This window comes from Rana temporaria, chromosome 3, assembly GCF_905171775.1.
Source record: "Rana temporaria chromosome 3, aRanTem1.1, whole genome shotgun sequence".
Classification (NCBI taxonomy): Eukaryota; Metazoa; Chordata; class Amphibia; order Anura; family Ranidae; genus Rana; species Rana temporaria.
In genome coordinates this window covers 85,086,312-85,109,118 of record NC_053491.1, presented here as the reverse complement: position 1 = coordinate 85,109,118, position 22,807 = coordinate 85,086,312, and positions in this window count along the sequence as shown.

The window sequence follows — 22,807 nt, the reverse complement described above, 5'->3', positions numbered from 1 at the left end:
AACACATTTTGCTATGTTTAAACTCCATATTATATACCCGATAGACAGAAATGTTTGATTTATTGTTTTTCATGTGGAAACACGCAAAATGGATGCAGTGAGACTACAAAACATATACAAAGCAAGTAAAAAGAAAACATATTATAAAAACACAAAAAAAAAAGAAAAGTTCAGAGAGAGTTCAACAAACCAACATTTTCATGGCCTTTTATTGAAGGCTAATTCGAGCATACAGTAGGTTGGAGAGCACTGTCACACCAATGACCATTGTCATTGACACTAGCTGCGGGGACCTTTTCTGCCCGCATTCACCCTGTTATTTGTTATCGTTGCATTTCCCTTTTTTGTTTCACTTTCAAAGAACTGTTTTCTTATATTTGCCCTAAAGACTATTCCTGGTTTGTTTAATTTGGAACTATACATGTTCATTGAAAGAGCTGGTCACATTGGTCTCTGTTCCATGTACTCCTATGTAGGCACCAGACTGCTTGGGTGGCTAGCTGTTTATTAGCTTACTGCTAAACGCTTGCTGACCACCTTCTGTACTTATACATCGGCAGAATAACACGGTTGCGTAAAGCGCACCGGCGATGTGTGCGCTCCCCTGCCACGAGCTTCGTGACCGTTCCCGTGGGACCCACGGACTCTATGTCCGCCGGTGTCCCACTATCGTGTCACAAAGGTGCAAAACAGGGAGATGCCTATGTATACAAGGCATTTCCCTGTTCTGCCTAGTGACAGGACAGTGATCTACTGCTCCCTGTCATCGGGAGCGGTGATCAATGTCGTGTCACTGGTAGCCCAGCCCCCCCCCACAGTTATAATCACTCCCTAGGACACACTTAACCCCTTCCTCGCCCCCTAGTGGTTAACCCCTTCCCTGCCAGTGTCATTTACACAGTAATCAGTGCATTTTTATAGCAAAATAGCGTCAAAATTGTCCGATGTGTCTGCTATAATGTCGCAGTCATGATAAAAATTGCAGATCACCGCCATTTCTAATAAAAAACGAATGAATAAAAAAATGCCATAAATCTATCCCCTATTTTGTAGGCACTATAACATTTGCGCAAACCAATATAAGCTTATTGCGATTTTTTTTACCAAAAATATGTAGAAAAATACTTATCGGCCTAAACTAAGGAAAACAAATAGTTTTTTAAATATTTTTGGGGGATATTTATTATAGCAAAAAGTAAAAAATATTGCTTTTTTTCAAAATTGTCGCTCTTTTTTTGTTTATAGCACAAAATATAACTATAATAATAAACTGCAGAGGTGATTAAATACCACCAAAAGAAAGCTCCATTTGTGGGGAAAAAAGGGCGTCAATTTTGTTTGGGCACAACGGCGCAATTGTCAGTTAAAGCGACGCAGTGCCGAATTGCAAAAAAAATGGCCCAGTCATTGGGCAGCGAAATCCTTTGGGGCTGAAGTGGTTAATTAGAACACTATTAGCTGCTGGCTGTTCCTTAGATATTATTGTTTACAGTTTGCATTTTTTAGGATAATGTGATCAAGCTCTTTCCTGATTTTGTGTGGTATTGTCATGAACTGGCAACGAGAAATGTGTGGACTGCAACAGAATGAACCAAACATGTGTAAAGTGAAGAAGTAATATAATTTATTATAAGGAAACTAAATAAACAAAAGTAAACACACCTCCAATATGACAAACAGTGATTATAACCAGCAACCAACCCCAGTGACACACAACAAGTAACTGCCTAAACCAAAAAGTATTTACAGAAGTAACCCCAGTGACACGTAATCGTAAACAAGCCAGGGTCATACACGGGTGATCAAGCAGATTGGGCTGGGTACAAGACAGGACAGGCAGACGGTAACAGGAGACAGGGGGAACAGGCAGAAGCGATCAGGTTGCAGGGCAGGGGTTCAGGAACGAATACAGGGTCACAGGATAACAGAATACAGGATCAGGAACACAGGTTAGCAAACACAGGTCAGGGCTCAAGAAAATACCAAGGCAGATGTGTGATCATCTGCCGGGTATAAATACACCTCCTGCAATCAGTCTCAGCTTATGCCTGATTGCAGGAGATGATGTCGGCTCCAGACTACCGGGAGACACCCGCTGGTGGACACCGGTACTGCGGCTCAAAGATCTGACCTTGCCACCAGCAGGTGAAACCTTTCCTGACAGGTATACATTCTGTGTGAATTTACGGTAAAGTGAGTTTAAGTGTGCACCCAAGCTAGTGTCGTCTAGTTCTTAGCTGCAATATTCAGCTATAATACCTGGTTCCTGGTTCCAGAATGGAGGAAGCTGTATCTTGAAGGAGGCACCCAAACTGTGTGCCAGGTGGTCTACCAAACCATTCATGTGGTTTAAAAGACTGAAAATATGCAAATCTTTGCCTTTGAATAATATGGGGGTACCTGGAAAGGGAGGGCATTAGTATTTAAGGTAGGATTACAAAAAAAACTATTGTTTTTGGGTAGAAACAACAAATCCTAGTGGATGTTAGCTTTAGGAAAATGTATTTTATGTTGTTTTTTGGTGGTGGGCCTTTGCTAATAAAAAAATCAAGATACTGGAAAAAATAAAAACTGGTATAATTTAGACATGTGCATTAGTTTTCGTCCGAATTTCAGGTATTTTCGTTATCGTTTTAACAAACAAAAACAAAAGCGCAGAGTACGAAAACCGAAAGGTCCGACATAAACAAATGCTTTATTTTCGTTGCGACAACAGTTCGATATAAATAGGAGATTTGAAATGACACTAGTGATGTCGCGAACCTAAAATTTTCGGTTCGCGGACGGCGAACGTGAACTTCCGCAACCGCCATAGACTTCAATGGGCAGGCAAATTTTAAAACCCACAGGGACTCTTTCTGGCCACAATAGTGATGGAAAAGTTGTTTCAAGGGGACTAACACCTGGACTATGGCATGCCGGAGGGGGATTCATGGCAAAACTCCCATGGAAAATTACGTAGTTGTCGCAGAGTCCGTTTTTTAATCCATAAAGGGCATAAATCACCTAGGATTCATAAATTGTTTGGAATAACGTGCTTGAAAACATCAGGTATGATGTTGTATCGATCAGGTAGTGTGAGGGTTATGCCGGGTACAGACGAGCAAACATGTACGATGAAACCGGTCCAACGGACCGTTTTCACCGTACATGTCTGCCCGGGGATTTCTGAATGGTGGCTGTACTCACCATCATACAGAAATCCGCGTGTAAACAATACGCGGGGCGTGTCCGCGCCGTCGCCACGACGATGACGCAGCGACGTGGGCGGGCCTGCCAGTTAAATGCTTCCATGCATGCGTCAAAGTCATTCGACGCATGCGAGGGATGGCGGGCGCTCGGACATGTACGGTAGGTCTGTACAGACGACCGAACATGTCCGAGGGGACAGGATTCCAGCGGGCTGTTTTAAAACAAGCCCGGAAATATTTGCCTGCTGGGAAAAGGCCCAGCAGGCAAATGTTTGCTGGAATCCTGCACGCTCGGGCCTACACACGACCGAACATGTATGCTGAAACTGGTCCGTGGACCAGTTTCAGCAGACATGTTCGGTCGTCTGTACGGGGCCTTAGGGTTAGGGTTACAGACAGGGTTAGGGTAACAGATAGGGTTAGGGTTAGGGTAACATATAGGGTTAGGGTTACAGATAGGGTTAGGGTAACAGATAGGGTTAGGGTTAGGGTTACAGATAGGGTTAGGGTTAGGGTTACAGACAGGGTTAGGGTTAGGGTTACAGACAGGGTTAGGGTTACAGACAGGGTTAGGGTTACAGATACTGTTAGGGTTACAGACAGGGTTAGGGTTACAGATACTGTTAGGGTTAGGGTTACAGTCTGTAACCCTAACCCTAACCCTGTCTGTAACCCTAACCCTAACCCTATCTGTAACTCTAACCCTAACCCTGTTTGTAACCCTTACCCTATCTGTAACCCTAACCCTAACCCTGTCTGTAACCTTAACCCTAACCCTTACACTACCTAATCGATATATATATATATATATATGTGGCCTGGTACGGTTCAGGAGAGAGGGGGCACACTCTGTCCCCCCCTCTTTTCTGCGGCCGGCCAGGTTAACTTGCTTGGATAAGGGTCTGGTGTGGATTTTTGGGGGAACTCCACGCCATTTTTTTTTTTGGGGTGGAGTTTCCCTTAAAATCCACACCAGACCTGAAGGGTCTGGAATGGATATTTGGGGGAACCCCACGTCATTTTTTTTTAATTGACGGCGGGGTTCCCCTTAATGTCCATTCCAGACCTGAAGGGCCTGGTAATTGAATTTGGGGGGACCCCCACGCTTTTTTTTTTTATGAATGAATTCTCTCTGAATTGCCAGAGCCGACAATTCATTATAGCCGCAAGTGAGTTTTAAATGTCTTTTTTTCTTTCAGAAATGACACTTTGTGCAGTGATAGTTCTAAGTACGGGAAACATGCGCTATTTCACATGCTAACTTTACACCCCCCCATAGGTACGAAATTTAAAGGAACATTTCACTTTTTTTGTTTCACTTTCAGCATTATTAAATTCACTGCTCCCGAAAAAAACTGTGTTTTTTAAACCTTTTTTTTGCATTGATACATGTCCCCTGGGACAGGACCCAGGTCCCCAAACACTTTTTAGGACAATAACTTGCATATTAGCCTTTAAAATTAGCACTTTAGATTTCTCCCATGGACTTTAACAGGGTGTTCCACGGCTTTTCGAATTTGCCGCGAACACCCCAAATTGTTCGTTGTTCGCCGAACAGGCGAACAGGCAATGTTCGAGTCGAACATGAGTTCGACTCGAACTCGAAGCTCATCCCTAGTAATAAATAGCAGTAGTGTGACACATTGGAATGAATTGTGTGGAGACCTGAGAAACCAAACAATTTCCTGGAGGATTATGATGGGCACAATCATTGTGTACCTCTGGAAACTGCATAGATGGTAGCAAAGTCACAGGTATATTGATTTGCTTCACGTGGTGGATATCTATGTTTGCCTGTATGCTTAATTTCACATATATCACGGAAAGGTGTATTTGAACAGTGATCTATCTATTTTTCTTGAGGAAAGCTCCCCGTATAATGTTAATCTGTCTGGTCGTCCAACCTGAATCTAGACTTTGCAGGGTTGCCTGATAGCAGAATAGAGATTGGAGAAGATAATGACCCCCGTAGAGATCCTCTGTGTGTGGGACCTTCCTTATCTATAAGTGGCTACAGGGCCGCCATCAGGAATTATGGGGCCCCTTACACAGCTTCAGGCATGGCCCCCTGGAGCAGAGAACCGGGGGGTGCCGCCTGAAATTGAGAAGCGGGCGGTGCTGCCGCAAATTGTGAAGCGGGGGGGCCCTTTACAAAAAAAGAAGAAAATAAAGAAAAATATATATAAAAAAAGGGGGTAGCCATCCGGGGCCCTGGGAACCTCTGGGCCCTATATATATATATATATATATATATATATATATATATATATATATATATATATATATATATATATATATATATATATATATATATATATATATATATATATATATATACAAATATACATACAAATTATTTTTATTTTTCATAAAAATAAATTACAAAAAAAAGGGGGGTTGCCATCCGGGACCTCTGGGCCCTTTAATAAAAAATAAATAAAAACAAATATATATAAAAAAATAAAAATAAACATTTATAAAAAAATATATAAACAAAAATAAACCTAAAAAAGGGGGTTTGCCACATGGGGCCCTGGGGACCTCTGAGCCCTTTCATTATATATATAAAAAGAACTAAAAAAAATTATAAAAAAAGGGGGGTTGCCATCCGGGGCCCTGGGGACCCCTGGGCCCTTAATAAATATATATATATATATATATATATATATATATATATATATATATATAAATAATATAAAAGAAATAAAAAAATATATAAAAAAAAGTTTAGAGTTGTCATCCGGGGGCCCTGGGGATCTCCGGACCCCTAAAAAAAAATTGGCCCTTTAATAAAAAATAAAATAAAAATATATATATTTTTTTTATATTTATAAAAAAATAATAAAAAAAGGGGGGGTTGCCATCTGGGGCCCTATGGGCCTCCGGGCCCCTGGGGACCTCCGGATCCCTTACAAGTGTACTGCCTGTACCCCCCTGATGGTGGCCCTGAGTGGCTATGCTGTCCAGAAGCTTGGTGAAGAGGAGGAAGAACTAGCACCAGCTTGTCTGTGTCCCTGGGAAGGCTGTGAAAATAAAGCCATTAGCTTTCAGGGGCAGTTGTCCACCTTCCGCTTCCTCATCATAATGGCATAATGTTTAGGTAGCAGATTGCACTCTCGGCACAAAGAAAGGGTGTCCCAATGAGGTGCCATATGTTATATACAGTATACCTGCCAGATGGGATTAAGCTGCCATCCTGCTTGTGTGCTAGCCATGCCCCCCCCCCCCCATATCAATAGTTTTTGGTAGGTAGACTCTTGCAAGTGGACTCACCCACTGATTAGTTAGATGCTTTAGTGGCTTCAGTGAAAATATCTATAAACCCCATTGATTACAACTTGCTACTGCTAGAGTAAAATTCGGTCTAAAAACAACAACCCCATTTAAAAGCTAAGTTTAGGGGGAAAATATTTGTATTTGTACAATTTATGGATTAGTTATTTTTTTATTTACTTATTTTTTTGTTCAGCTTTACCCAACTTTATTTTGTGAAGTGAGTCTTTGAAAGCATATTTAGAACTGTGAAAAATATTTAGGTCAACATCCTAACCAAATTAATGATGCATATTGTCAAGAATTGTATACTATATTATTTAGCTTGCATGCATGTATTGAACTGGTGAGGTAGCACACCCAATTACAGTACAGAAAAGGCACCTTTTAAGCCAGGTTTTACAAAGCCAGCGACATCTTTGAAGATGTAAACATAGCTTTTCTACTGTCAATAAGAAGATTATCCAAGATCCTCTTTGCCATTTTAAAGTGCTTCTGCCTTTGGTTTATAAGCTTTAAAAGCCACTTTCCACACTAAAATACAGCATGTAATACAGAGGAGGTAGGTCTGTGTGCCAGAAAACTATAATCATAAAGTATACAGTGATGAAAATAAGTATTTGAACACCCTGCTATTTTGCAAGTTCTCCCACTTGGAAATCACGGAGGGGTCTGAAATTGTTATCGTAGGTGCATGTCCACTGTGAGAGACATAATCAAAAAAAAAATCCAGAAATCACAATGTATGATTTTTTTTAAACTATTTATTTGTATGATACAGCTGCAAATAAGTATTTGAACACCTGAGAAAATCTATTTTAATATTTGGTACAGTAGCCTTTGTTTGCAATTACAGAGGTCAAACGTTTCTTGTAGTTTTTCACCAGGTTTGCACACACTGGAGGAGGGATTTTGGCCCACTCCTCCACACAGATCTTCTCTAGATCAGTCAGGTTTCTGGGCTGTCGCTGAGAAACACAGAGTTTGAGCTCCCTCCAAAGATTCTCTATTGGGTTTAAGATGGAGACTGGCTAGGCCACGCCAGAACCTTGATATGCTTCTTACAGAGCCACTCCTTGGTTATCCTGGCTGTGTGCTTCGGGTCATTGTCATGTTGGAAGACCCAGCCTCGACCCATCTTCAAAGCTCTAACTGAGGGAAGGAGGTTGTTGCCCAAAATCTCGCAATACATGGCCCCGGTCATCCTCTCCTTAATACAGTGCAGTCGCCCTGTCCCATGTGCAGAAAAACACCCCCCAAAGCATGATGCTACCACCCCCATGCTTCACAGTAGGGATGGTGTTCTTGGGATGGTGCTCATCATTCTTCTTCCTCCAAACACGGTTAGTGGAATTATGACCAAAAAGTTATATTTTGGTCTCATCTGACCACATGACTTTCTCCCATGACTCCTCTGGATCATCCAAATGGTCATTGGCAAACTTAAGACGGGCCTTGACATGTGCTGGTTTAAGCAGGGGAACCTTCCGTGCCATGCATGATTTCAAACCATGACGTCTTAGTGTATTACCAACAGTAACCTTGGAAACGGTGGTCCCAGCTCTTTTCAGGTCATTGACCAGCTCCTCCCGTGTAGTCCTGGGCTGATTTCTCACCTTTCTTAGGATCATTGAGACCCCACGAGGTGAGATTTTGCATGGAGCCCCAGTCCGAGGGAGATTGACAGTCATGTTTAGCTTCTTCCATTTTCTAATGATTGCTCCAACAGTGGACCTTTTTTCACCAAGCTGCTTGGCAATTTCCCCGTAGCCCTTTCCAGCCTTGTGGAGGTGTACAATTTTGTATCTAGTGTCTTTGGACAGCTCTTTGGTCTTGGCCATGTTAGTAGTTCGATTCTTACTGATTGTATGGGGTGGACAGGTGTCTTTATGCAGCTAATGACCTCAAACAGGTGCATCAAATTTAGGATAATAGATGAAGTGGAGGTGGACATTTTAAAGGGAGACTAACAGGTCTTTGAGGGTCAGAATTCTAGCTGATAGACAGGTGTTCAAATACTTATTTGCAGCTGTATCATACAAATAAATAGTTAAAAAATCATAAATTGTGATTTCTGGAAAAAAAAATTTGATTATGTCTCTCACAGTGGACATGCACCTACGATGACAATTTCAGACCCCTCCATGATTTCCAAGTGGGAGAACTTGCAAAATAGCAGGGTGTTCAAATACTTATTTTCCTCACTGTAACTAAAGGCAATTTATTTTTAAATTTTTCTAGTTTTGGATAGAGTAGAGAGGGGCTAAAAAAATCTACAGTATTATGGTTTTATTGCGGTCTGTGCCCAATTTAGGGAGATTCACCCTCTCTATTTGTCCTGTTTACCATTATAATCAAAACTGAAAGGAAGGGACAAAACCTCAAATTTTGATTTGGTGACCTGAGGGGCCCCAATGGATTCCTTTAATTAGTGTAGCACTGTGCAAAGGTTGTAGGACTTTTAGATTTTTAATGTAGCAGATGAAAGACACATTATTCTTACTTCCCTTTGACATCGGAAGATGTCCAGCATGTGCCCTCAGCACAGAAACCAGTGGGACCAGGGTACATCCATCTACTGTCCAGAGAAGTCTGCCCAGAAGTGGTCTTCATGGAAAAATTGCACCCAAAAAGCCATACTTCCATGGAAAAAAGGCCAAGCAACTCAACTAAGCAAAAAAAATAGGACCTGGGGTGCAGGAATTTTGATGAGTCAAAATTTGAAATATTGGGCTGTAGCAGATAGCAGTCAGGTTTGGGGCTGCATTTCTGCAAATGAAGTTGGAGATTTGGTCAGGATTAGGGATGAGCCGAACACCCCCCTGTTCGGTTCGCACCAGAACTTGCGAACACACCAAACGCTCGTGTGAACTTTAGAACCCGTTAAAGTCTATGGGACTCGAATGTTTGAAATCTAAAGTGCTAATTTTAAAGGCTAATATGCAAGTTATTGTCCTAAAAAGTGTTTGGGGACCTGGGTCCTGCCCCAGGGGACATGTATCAATGCAAAAAAAAGTTTTAAAAACGTCAGTTTTTTCGGGAGCAGTGAATTTAATAATGCTAAAAGTGAAACAATAAAAGTAAAATATTTCTTTAAATTTCGTACCTAGGGGGGGTTGTAAAGTTAGCATGTGAAATAGCGCACAAAGTGTAATTTCTGAAAGAAAAAAGTAATTTAAAACCAGACTTGCGGCTATAATGAATTGTAGGCTCTGGCAATTTAGAGAGGATTCATTCATAAAAAATAAAAAAAAACGTGGGGGTCCCCCCAAATTCAATTACCAGGCCCTTTCAGGTCTGGTATGGATATTAAGGGGAACCACGTCGTCAATTTAAAAGAAAAATGATGTGGGGTTCCCCCCAAATATCCATTCCAGACCCTTCAGGTCTGGTGTGGATTTTAAGGGGAACTCCACCCCATATTTTTTTTTAAAATGGCGTGGAGTTCCCCCAAAAATCCACACCAAACCCTTTCCGAGCATGTTAACCTGGCCAGCCACAGAAAAGAGGGGGGGACAGAGTGTGGCCCCCCCCTCTCCTGAACCATACCAGGCCACATGCTCTCAACATGGGGAGGATGTCCCCATGTTGATGGGGACAAGGGCCTCATCCCCACAACCCTTGCCCGGTGGTTTTGGGGGTCTGCGGGCGGGGGGCTTATCAGAATCTGGAAGACCCCTTTAACAAAGGGGACCCCCAGATCCTGGCCCCCCTATGTGAATTGGTAATGGGGTACATTGTACCCCTACCATTTCACAAAGGTAGTGTAAATAGTTGTAAAAAACATACACCGTAGAAAAAAGTCCTTTATTAATATTTTTTTTTTAAATAAATCCAGTGGTGGTAATCCACTCGGTCCCGGCTCCCTGCTCCAATGTTGTCTGTATCCAGCGATGGGTGATCTCCTCTCCTGTCCAGCGATGAGAAGATCTTCCTGGATCCAAAGCGCAGCATCGCCGGCCTCCTCTCTCCGCCGGACACAGCCCAGTGAATGATGCGGCTGAAGCTGTGACATTTCTTTTATTGGTGAGGCGGGGCCACCCGTCACGTGACCCCGCCCCCCTCTGACGCACCCTCTGCTACGTCACTGGGGAAGCCTGGCTTCCCCCTTGCATCAGAGGGGGCGGGGTCATGTGACAGGTGGCCCCGCCTCACCAATAAAAGAAATGTCACAGCTTCAGCCACGTCATTCGCCAGGCTGTGTCCAGCGGAGAGAGGAGGCCGGCGATGCTGCGCTTTGGATCCGTCGAAGATCCCGGAAGATCTTCTCATCGCTGGACCGGAGAGGAGATCACCCGTCGCTGGATACAGACAACGTTGGAGCAGGGAGCCGGGACCAAGTGGATTTATTTTTTATTTTTTTTATTAATAAATGTTTTTTATTAATAAATTAATAATTTTTTCTACCCTGTGTGTGTATGTTTTTTACAACTATTTACACTTCCTTCGTGAAATGGTAGGGGTACAATGTACCCCATTACCAATTCACATAGGGGGGGCAGGATCTGGGGGTCCCCCTTGTTAAAGGGGTCTTCCAGATTCTGATAAGCCCTCCGCCCGCAGACCCCCACAACCACCGGGCAAGGGTTGTGGGGATGAGGCCCTTGTCCCCATCAACATGGGGACATCCTCCCCATGTTGAGGGCATGTGGCCTGGTACAGTTCAGGAGAGGGGGGCCGCACTCTGTCCCCCCTCTTTTTTGCGGCCGGCCAGGTTAATGTGCTCGCATAAGGGGTCTGGTGTGGATTTTTGGGGGAACTTTACGCCATTTTTAAAAAAAATTGGGCTGGAGTTCCCCTTAAAATTCACACCAGACTGGAATGGATATTTGGGGGGAACCCCACGTCATTTTTTTTTTAAATTGACGGCGGGGTTCCCCTTAATATTCATTCCAGACCTGAAGGACCTGGTAATTGAATTTGGGGGGACCGCTACGCTTTTTTTTTTTTTTTTTATGAATGAATCCTCTCTGAATTGCCGGGAGCCGACAATTCATTATAGCCGCAAGTCCGGTTTTAAATGACTTTATTTCTTTCAGAAATGACACTTTGTGCATTGACAGTTCTAAGTACATGAAACATGTGCTATTTCACATGCTTACTTTACACCCCCCCAGGTACGAAATTTAAAGGAATATTTCACTTTTATTGTTTCACTTTTAGCATTATCAAATTCACTGCTCCCGAATAAACGGTCGTTTTAAAACAAAAAAATGCATTCATACATGTCCCCTGGGGCAGGACCCAGGTCCCCAAACACTTTTTAGGACAATAACTTACATATTAGCCTTTAAAATTAGTACTTTAGATTTCTCCCATAGACTTTAACAGGGTGTTCCGCGGCTTTTCGAATTTGCCGCGAACACCTCAAATTGTTCGTTGTTCGCCGAACAGGCTACCAGGCAATGTTCGAGTCGAAACATGAGTTCGACTCGAAGCTCATCCCTAGTCAGGATCAATTAGCTTAGCTTACATACAACAACCTCCTAATATGATTTAGTAATGGGTCTTCTTTGACCAGCAGATATAAATTGACCAGCAGTTCATCGAAGCTGTTCTTATACTTGTTGGTGGAAAACTGTCCTGCAGCTGGTCAATTGCTATTGAACATTTATTAAGCATTAGGAGACCACACATGATACAGCAGTGTCAAAATTGGCCAGTGGCTAAACAATTTTAATGAGCAAGACTGGCCCATAATGTGCTAGAGACACGGGCACAGGTAGTTGTTTTCTTTAAAATTTAATAGACAACAGGTGATTACTGAGTGTGAAAATCGGACAGCAGCATGGCAGTTTTAATGGCCAAGATTAAGCTGAAATGTAGAGGCACAAAGCAAAAGCAAGTGCTTTTCATACAAGAAGCAGGAACAGATGCTAGGGCTTTGTAAAATTTGCCTGAATCAGGACAGTTTTAATAGGGATAATATCCCTAACCAGTGTTTGTCTAAAATGTATTTTTACTGTTGGAGATGCAGTAAATGTAATAAAAAGTGATAAAATGTGATGTGGTTAAGACGCACACTGTTTTTGTGCAGCAGCTTTTTGCATACAAAAGGCAATCCAAGAACATATAGGCCCAGACTCTCGTAGGAGATACGATGGCGTATCTCCAGATACGCCGTCGTATCTCTGAGTCTGAGCCGTCGTTTCTTGGCGCCTGATTCAAAGAATCAGATACAACAGAATTTGTATAAGATACGACCAGCGTAAGTCTCCTACGCCGTTGTATCTTAACTGCATATTTACACTGGCCGCTAGGGGCGTGTACGTTGATTTACGCCTAGAAATATATAAATCAGCTAGATACGCCAATTCACGAACGTACGCCCGGCCGTCCCATTACAGATACGCCGTTTACGTTAGGCTTTTTCCGGCGTAAAGTTACCCCTGCTATATGAGGCGTAGATGAGGCGTACCAATGTTAAGTATGGACGTCGGAACATCGTCGAATGTTTCACGTTTTACGTCGTTTGCGTAAGTCGTTCGTGAATAGGGCTTCTTGCGGGTTAATTTGGAGCATGCGCACTGGGATACTTTCACGGACGGCGCATGCACCGTTCGTAAAAAGCGTCATTTACGTGGGGTCACATTAAATTTACATAACACACGCCCACATCTTCCACATTTGAATTAGGCGGGCTTACGCCGGCCTATTTACGCTACGCCCCTGCAACTTTGGTTTGAGAAAACTGCACTTGCCTGTCAAAGTTGCGGAGGCGTAACATAAATAGGATACGTTACGCCGGCACAAAGATGCGCGCTTCTACGTGAATCCGGGCCATAGTCAGCAATAAGTGCCAGATAGCAAGCAATTGAGCTGCAAGCTTGAAAATTACTCGCTAAGCTTTTGCTATACTTGTTAGGTTTCACAATTTTGTTGCGCAATTGCAGCAAGTCCGCATTGCATGAATCCAGATAAACTTTTTTTCCAAACATTCTGCAAGTCTGCTGCAAATTCTGGTTCAGTTATGTGCAATAGTCATCCCACCACAGGGGTCACTGTGACTTGCAGAGCTCTTGCTGTAGACTCACCACTGCAACTTTGCTCTTGCTAGAGCCTGGCTGTGTAAATTGTGCTACAAATTGTCAAATTGTCAAAGAGAACTTGTGTTTCGAGTAGTCTGAAAGTATACAACTTGCCAGTAAAAAAGTGCAGCAAGTTAACAAGACTTAGTCCGAAGGATCATTGTCATCGATTAACCGATGAAGCTGACTGATGGTCTGATGTGCCTACACACCATAGGTTAAATAACCGATCGTGTCAGAACGCGGTGACGTAAAACACAACGACGTGCTGAAAAAACGAAGTTCAATGCTTCCAAGCATGCGTCGACTTGATTCTAAGCATGCGTGGGTTTTTAACCGATGCTTTTGCATACTAATGATCGGTTTTTACCTATCGGTTAGGCGTCCATCGGTTAACTGACCAAAGGTTAACTGACCGATGGGGCCCACATACGATCGGTTTGGACCGATGAAAACGGACCTTCAGTCCGTTTTCATCGGTTTTGACCGATCATGTGTACGCGGCCCAACAATTCAATACTGCCACAGATTTGTGGAAAGTTATCCTTGCTATCTGGGTGAATACCTTTTTTTTAGGGCTGTTACTGATCTAAATTTTTCTGTTTGATTAATCGTTTTTTTTTTTATCGATTAATCGACTAATTTCGATTAATTATAACGCACATACAGATCCAACTACTTTTAGCTGATCTCCTTGCAGGCTGATTCCCAGTGCAGCTACCAATAACTGGAAAAATGGATAGCAGAATACAAAAAACACACAAAGGCAGCGTTCGATGGGAATAGCATTAAAACTTGTATAGTCTTCAAGTAGGTAACCAAATAAATAATGCACTGGAGATAAAATCGATGTAGCTACATAAACTGTAAAAATGTTGCGAGTAATACCAAACGGTACCAAAAGCAGTCATAAAAACATGTAGCTAAGTATGATACTGGTATAAAAATGTGTACAACAATACCACTGCTGAATCCAGATTAGGAGAGGTTAACATCAGTCCGTCGGCATGTAGATGTCCCATGAAGGGAACTATCACAACTCCCAGTGGATGGTTGTAGAATCCCAGGTTGATAGAGGGAAGTGTCACAGCCCTTGCGTGTGGCAGATAGTGAGGTCCTGCCGGCATGCAGATATGAAGGCACAGCAAAAGAGCCCTTCAGATGGACACGGCAAGCCCCGCCGGTGTCCGTGACGTTACTGGATCTCTGATGGAACTCCCTGAAGGCCCAGAAGCCGGCGGAGAGGTGAGTACCAATCAAAAGAATTTTAATCGATCAAAAAGATTTTGATCGATCAAAAAAATTAAAGATTAATCGATTAATTAAAAGTTAATTTGCACAGCCCTACTTTTTTTGTATACCAAAACTTAAATAAAGGCCTTATCAATGTAAAATAAAAAACAAGATATATAAAAAAAATGACAATCCCAAAATACCACCCTGTTCATTTTTTGGGTTAAATTAAAATCTGTAAGCATGGGGGAAGGGAAAAAAGATCCCACCATTACAGAAAGTAAAGCCAAGTTTTCTAAATGATCTTAATCTTTTTGTATGCAGATTGTTATGACTCCCTACATCAGCTTTCACTACACTGATCTTTTATAGTAAGGTGGTTGGCTTATCTAAAAGCCCTCGTATTGGCCCTTTTAAGCCTGTTAGACATGGTTGAAAGAACATGTAGTGTATTATAGTGGTGGGGGGACATACCCAGGCAAAACAGCACCCAATTTTGTTGGGATCACAAATTTCAATTCCGCAGAAATCCACAACTCATCCCTGCTGTCAAGCATACATACAATTTTGAATATACAGTATATGCTTAAAGCATATAACACCCGCACCACACCTCTATATCTTGAATCAATTATTGTGATGAAAGCAGCTGCTGTTACAACTTGCGAGTGATAATGTGATAAACAACACAGGAGAAAAGCTCCATGATTAACAGTGCTTTCTAAATAAAGTGACAATGTGCAGACAAATAAAATGAAAAATAAAATTGTGATCCAAAAACCAAAATAATAATATGCTGAGTATCAAATAAATTGAACAATTGTGAAACAAACTCCCAACAGTGCTTCCCAAAACAATTGAGGAATGGAGACAAAATGTATTCTAATCCATGTATCAAATTGGTGCAATGCGTATTCCTATATGGCTGATCTATCAGATGCACCTGTAGCCTTTACTGCATACAACAACCGATATCCAAAAGTTGTTTGTTGCACATTCCTTTCCAAAGGTAAAACAGACAAAGATGGGATAAGGATCCCTACTCACCAGAAGTTGTGTACCCTCTTTGTCTTATGACAAGAGGAGTCAAATCCAGCTTGTATGGTCACCATGACCAAAATGTAGATCTTCAGCCAGGATCCCATTCTCTCCACCCAGAAATGCAGGATATCAAAAGTAAGGGCTCTCCCAGGCATTTGTCCACCCTACTTACCTCACAACAAGGAGTCTAATCAGGCTGAGTAGTCACCGTGACCAGATGTGAATCCCCAACCAATACCCCATCCTCTCCTCCCGGCAATGCAGGATACCACAAATGAGAGCTCTCATTAAGCAGGGAAAAAGAAAATGAAAAAAATCTCCTCATAGCATAAAAAGTCTTGGTTTATTTAAAAATTTAAATTACATTAGTACCAGCTTAAAAATAGCATTAGCCAATGGGCCACCAAAAACAATGTCTAGGAGTCGGCGTGCATTCTATCTATACGCAACTGACTTGCACTGTGCATCTAGGCTTCATCATTGATTTTACATCATCAGAAGCTAGCTATGAGGAGAATGTTTTCCTTTTCTTTCTTTCTTTACCTGGTTCATGCTGCCCAATGAGAGCTCTCGTGTGTGTGTGTGGTATCCTGCATTGCTGGGCAGAGAGGACGGGGATTCCCATCTGGTCACTACTCAGCCTGATCAGACTCCTTGTTGTGAGGTAAGGAGGGTGGACAAATGCCTGGGAGAGCCCTCACTTTGGATATCCTGCATTGCCGGGCGGAGAGGATGGAGATCTACTTTTGGTCACAGTGACTATACAAGCTCGATTTGACTCCTCTTGTTGTAAGACAAAGGGGATCAATGACATCCAGTGAGTAGGGATCTATTTCCCATCTCTGTCTGTTTTACCTTTGGAAGCAATGTGCAACAAACACCTTTGGATATCGGTGGTTGTATGCAGCAAAAGCTACAAGTACATCTGATAGATCAGCCATATAGGAATACAGATTACACCAATTTGATACATGGACTAGAATACATTTTGTCTCCATTCCTCAATTATTTTCGGAACACTGTTAGGAGTTTGTTTCACAATTCATCAACTTATTTGACACTCAGCATATTATTATTTGGGTTTTTGGATCACAAGTATACACACAAGCCTCATTATTTGAACATTAATCCTCAACTACATGTATGTTAGTTGTCTTTAGCTGTTTTTTTATTTTTAGCAGCCCCCTTCTCACACCACCTTATTGGATTTTATCGGTACCATTAGAAAGGGGCTTTTTATAAAATATTGGTTAGTTTTAGATGTTACTATGTTTTTTCTGCTCCATCTGTTTTATCTTTTAAGCAAGTCGAAGTTTTTCTTTCCAATATTTTTATTGAGAGAAGTTTGATTCAAAAACAAAAATGCATATATAAAAGTTACAGTACTGCAGTGCAGTCATGGACAATATCATGTGTAAAGCATATCCTACTTAGAGAAAACATAAACAGTACATAGATGAGGATCCATAACACAACAAATTCAGACATAAAGGCATATGTCAGCAAAGTACTATAAAGAAAGTAAAGGCAAAAATGTCCCAATCACATTGTACAACATAATGTTGTGATATCCTAATGTCAAACATTCCGTCCACAGCATATCCACCTCACTAAAAGGGGAGAGGGAAAATACAATGAAGGATCACAGTGCTCCATTTACCAGAGCTTGATGCACTTTAACATCACTTTTTTTTATCGAATCAGACAAAAATTATAGTGATCCAGGTGACTATACCCAGTAAAGCACTATGAAGAACATAGGGAGATGGAAAAACGACAAAGAGGAAATAATGAGAAAAGAAAGGGGAAGGGGGAAGAAAATAGAAGTGGATCCCCAAGACACCTGACCCCCAGGACTCCACAGGTCATTCAGGAGATTGGAAGTATCTGATCCAGGGATTCCAGACCCCTTCAAACCTGGTTTGTTTATCTCGTAGGATGCTTGCTAATTTTTCGAGCAAATGGTAGTTTTAATCTGATCACGCAATAAAAGTTAGGTCTGTTTGATCTTTTATAACCCTTTATGGTATTCTATCATATATGTATAGATAGGAAAGGAGATGCTATGTTTGGAATATAATGGTACCGTATAGACATGTGCACACTGAAATATTTTGTTTCGGAATTTAATTTTCGTCCGAAAAATAAATTTATTTAGTTACTCCTGAAATTCGTTTTTATTTATTTTGTTTAGTTAAAAAATGCATTCGTCTGAAAATCCAAATAAATTAAGTTCGAATCTGTCATTGAAGGCTTATGGTGTCTGTCGAATGTTCTAAGAAGATTCGACGGAGCAGCTAAACTGTACGACGCAATCGTACATTTCCTGTCGAATGTTCCGCCTACAAGCTATATAAGAATTCTAATGTTGTATGACTAGTAATAATTATATTTATAAATTATTATTACTAGTCAACCAACATTCAAATTCTTCTATAGCCTATGGGCCGAGCATTTGACCGGAAATGTACGATTGCGGCATCGTACAGTTTAGCTGCTTGTCGAATCTTCTTAGAACTTTCGACAAACACCATAAGCCTTCATTGACAGATTTGATGTTTGTATGTTTTTCGCTGCTTTGTCGAATCTTCATTGTTCATGTCGAATGGTCTACCCCAACACTGTCTCTATAATGTCGAATCTTTTCTCTCTATGTAAAATAATCTTGGACTAATAGAGTTAGGGCCTTATCACACAAGGCGGATCAGTAGTGATCCGCCCCATGAACCTCCACTTGCTCAGCGGGGATCGCTCCGTTGATCCCCGCTGACCTGGCGAATGACAGAGCCCTGTCTTTTCTCCGCTCTCCTCTATGGGGGATTGGAAGAACACGGACCATCTATCCGTGTTGACCCGATCCGATCCGCAGATGGATGGAAAAATAGGGTTTTCCTACGTCTGCAGAATCGGAGGAATGCGGAACCGGGTGAGATCGGGTGTCAGCGGATGTTCATCCGCTGACACCTGCAATCTCATAGTGACCAATATATGTCCATTTTTCATCCGTACATCCGTTTCAGATTTCGGATTCTGCACATTCGTTTTCGTTTGTTAAAACAATAACAAAAATACCCAGAATTTGGACGAAAATGCATTCAGACGAAAACTAATGCACATGTCTAGTACCGTATATCAACTGATATTAAAGCGGAGCTTCACCCTAATTGCAACATTAGCCTATTTGTACTGCCGACATAAATTTTTTTTAAAACTGAGGTTTCTTTATCGTACATCACGGGACACAGAGCGGCATTCATTACTATATGGGTTATATGGAGTACCTTCAGGTGTAGACACTGGCAATCTCAAACAGGAAATGCCCCTCCCTATATAACCCCCTCCCATAGGAGGAGTACCTCAGTTTTTACGCCAGTGTCTTAGGTGTTAGTCATGGTTTAGCTTGCCTCCGCATCCTTGGGATTAGGTGAGCTACCGGTTCTGTCCAAAAAAGCCTCAGCGCTAAAGTGGTCAGTAACCGGACCCCAAACCCTTGGGGTATAGCCCATAATGCTTTTCTTTTTAGAGAGCTGGACCCTGGGCCCAGAACTTAGAAACCTTTGGGTACCTAAAGTTTTCTGTTGCCAGGGTGCTATATGGGCCCAGGACAGTGGATCCTTCATAGGAACCCAGGGCCTGAAGGTCTAGACATCCCCACGGAGATGGGGGAAGATTGGGCCTCTTGCTTGGCAAAGTCCTGCGGCATGGAGCAGGTAAGTGAGGGGAAAACTTGCGGAACTTGGTTCTTAGCAGGTTTTTTTCTGGGGGGTCACAGGGGACATGCCTAAAGTTATGCACTGCATCTGGCAAACTAGTCACATATCATAAAGATAGGATGGCTCTCTATGTATTATTCCCCATAAGATGTGACCTCCCTTGTAGTGTTGGAAAAGCATTGAGTGGGGCCTGTGTTATATAAAAATATATGTGTGTGTCAGAGAGCTTTGCTTACCTGCAGGCCTCCAGGCGATGCTCCATTCAGTCTTCCTCCTCAGAGCCTGCAAGCAGGCAAAACGCTGACCTCCTCATGGTTCCAGGCTGCAGGCTGCAGTTTGCTGGAACAGAGAGGTCCCTTCCTCCCAAAATCCCCCCCCCCTCCCCCTGTCGGGAGGGGCATTTCCTGTTTGAGGTTGCTGGGGGGGAAGGGCGGGTCAGTGGCTTAAAGGAAGGGGCGGCCCTTCCTTGTTTGTTCCATCAATACTTTGGAACTGAGGAGAAAGACCAGAGCGGCAGCACGGGGCGCCGAGGACACACAGTGGCCAGAAAGGATATTGCAGTCTTCAGAGGACTGTTTTGTCAAGCCTAGAAATAGGCTGTTTCTTTTCCATCTCATAGTTTTTCTTTGCAATACTACTCAGGGGGACAGAATGTTTTTTCTTTCCTGGATTTGAAACAAAAACGAAAAAAAAAAAAAAAAAAAAAGTCATCTAGGGGAGAGGAAGCATTTTTTTATCCCCCAAACAGGTGTTTGGACAATTAACTTTTATAGTTCCAAATACCAATAGGTAGCAGGTGTACCTCGGTATTGTACCATGGTATGCCGCTGTTTTCCCTACAGGGAGCCTTGGGGCCATCGGGATCTGGGGCTGGAGCTGACGCGGGTCAGTCCAACCCTAAGATGGTCACGGAGGAGGTATTACTCACCTCTTTAAAAGAGATGCAGAAAAGCATGGGAAAAATGATATCCGCAGCTATGCGGGGCAGTAAGCGGAATAGATCTCCGTCGCCCGAGCGCAGACCCTCAGAAGAGGAGGTCCTTTCCTCAGGGGAATTGGACGACCTCTTGGACACGGACCAAGTAGGTTCAGGGATCGAAGACCCGGATACAGAGGAGTCTGGGGCAGTCTCCCTGAGGGAGAGCTGGTGGATTCAAGGATTGTCGGACTTGGTCCATAGGACATTCAACTTGCCAGTACCAGATCTCCAGGTATCGACGGTTTCAGCTTTGGGCTCACTGAGGGCGCCTCAAAGCAATGCTGTGTTTCCGATCCATCCTCTATTAGAGGGAATTTTGTTCCAAGATTGGAACAAGCCAGATAAGATCTTCTTACCACCTAAAAGGTTCTCTGTCCTATATCCTATGGAAGAAAATTTTTCCAAAAGATGGGCTACTCCTGCAGTGGACGCAGCCATCTCATGTGTTAACAGATCGTTAACATGCCCTGTAGAAAACATACAGGTGTTCAAGGATCCAGTTGATAAGCGCTTGGAAGCACTACTTAAGAACTCCTTCACTACTGCAGGGGCAGTAGTACAGCCAGCTGTGGCTGCGATTGGGGTCGCTCAAGCATTATCGGATCAATTTAAGCAGATGCTTAAACTTATTCCGGCCCAGCAGGCAGAAAAATTTTCGGATGTCCCTAAGGCCATATGTTTTACGGTAGACGCAATCAAGGATTCTATCCAGCAAGCGTCACGTTTATCGTTATCCCTTATCCATATGAGAAGACTCTTATGGTTAAAAAGCTGGGAGGCTGAGCCCCCATGCAAGAAGCTCCTGGTAGGGTTCCCCTTCCATGGAGGACGACTCTTCGGAGAAGACCTAGATAAATACATTCAGACCATTTCAAACGGCAAGAGTACTCTCTTGCCAACTAAGAAGAAGGTTCAGGGACCTGCGTTTAAACGACAGTATTCCCCTGGGCAGGGGCCCTCTAATGCCAAGCAGTATCGACGGCCTCCTGCAAAAGCAAACTTCGGCTTCAACAGCAGATCACAAGGACAGGCTGTTAGAGGCAAAAGGCAGTGGTTTCGCAAACCAGCAAAACCAGCCCCCAAGCCAACCTTATGAAGGGGCGCCCCCACCCACGAAGGTGGGGGGAAGGCTGCGACTCTTTTCAGAGATTTGGGAAGCCAGCATTCCCGACGAGTGGGTACGGTCTTCCGTGGCCACAGGCTACAAATTAGATTTCCTAAGGTTTCCTCCTCCTCATTTCCAGAAGTCGAGGATTCCAAACGATCCGGAAAAGGGAGCCGCATTAAGATCGGCATTAGATCATCTACTTTCCCAGGAAGTAATAGTAGAGGTACCAGTCCTGGAACAGGGGCTGGGTTTCTACTCCAACCTATTCATCATCCAAATGGAGATGTCAGGCCAATTTTGGACCTAAAGATGGTAAATGCATATCTAAAGATCCGCTCATTTCGGATGGAATCCGTGCGGTCAGCAGCTGCCACACTCCAGAAGGACGACTTCATGGCGTCCATAGACATAAAGGATGCCTACCTTCATGTTCCAATTTATCAGCCACATCAAAGATATCTACGCTTCATGGTGGCTTCGCGTCACTTCCAATTCGTGGCGCTTCCCTTCGGGTTGGCTACGGCCCCCCGGGTGTTCACGAAGGTCCTAGCTCCAATCCTAGCCAAACTAAGGATCCAAGGGGTCACGATCCTAGCATACCTGGACGACCTCCTAGTCATAGATCACTCGTCTCCCGGCTTGGAGCGAGCAGTGGCCCTCACGGTCCAATACCTCGAGAGGTTCGGCTGGGTCCTAAATCGAGAAAAGTCAGCTTTCCAGCCCACAAAGCAGTTGGAATATCTCGGCATGAGATTAGACACAGAACAACAAGGAGTGTTCCTACCTCTGAGGAAGGTAAAAGCCATCAAGGAATTAATCCTACTGGTTCTAAGCAAGAAAGAACCGACTATTCGCCTATGTATGAGGTTACTAGGCAAGATGGTGGCCACATTCGAGGCGGTACCATACGCCCAGAGCCACACTCGCATCCTACAGGCAGCCATCCTGTCAGCATGGAGCAGAAGGCCACAGGCCTTGGATATCCCGTTGCCGCTCTCATCAAGAGTCCGACAAAGTCTGTGTTGGTGGTTAGACCCTCAGAATCTACTGAAGGGGAGGTCTTTCAGCCCAGTGGCTTGGAAGATAGTGACCACAGACGCCAGCCTGACGGGCTGGGGAGCAATTTTGGATGGTTGCACTCGCCAAGGTACTTGGGCAAAGCCAGAGAAGCAGTTGCCCATCAACATCTTGGAGCTCAGAGCTGCTCGACTAGCCCTCAGGGCTTGGACGTCAAAATTGCA